This window comes from Colobus angolensis, unplaced genomic scaffold (genome assembly GCF_000951035.1).
Source record: "Colobus angolensis palliatus isolate OR3802 unplaced genomic scaffold, Cang.pa_1.0 Scaffold98, whole genome shotgun sequence".
Taxonomy (NCBI): Eukaryota; Metazoa; Chordata; class Mammalia; order Primates; family Cercopithecidae; genus Colobus; species Colobus angolensis.
Window position 1 is genome coordinate 7529844 of NW_012123820.1, and position 412 is coordinate 7530255.

General features: G+C 45.1%; 1 protein-coding gene across 1 annotated transcript in view; it reads left to right on the forward strand.

Moving 5' to 3' along the window:
• LOC105505093 (roundabout homolog 1-like) overlaps positions 1–412 on the forward strand; it is an 871992-nt gene that overhangs the window by 665327 nt on the left and 206253 nt on the right. The window lies entirely within an intron of this gene.

The window sequence follows — 412 nt, forward strand, 5'->3', positions numbered from 1 at the left end:
ACCCTCAACGCACACACACCATCCTCCACACAACAGTCAATGTAGCATTTTAACACCCTGAACGCACACATACCATCCTCCACACAACAGTCAATGTAGCATTTTAACTAACTCACCCTCAATGCACACACACCATCCTCCACACAACAATCAATGTAGCATTTTAACTCACCCTCAATGCACACACACCATCCTCCACACAACAGTCAATCTAGCATTTTAACTCACCCTGAACGCACACACACACCATCCTCCACACAACAGTCAATGTAGCATTTTAAGTAACTCACCCTCAACACACACACACCATCCTCCACACAACCGTCAATGTAGCATTTTAACTAACTCACCCTCAACGCACACACACCCTCCTCCACACAACAGTCAATGTAGCATTTTAACTCACCCTCAA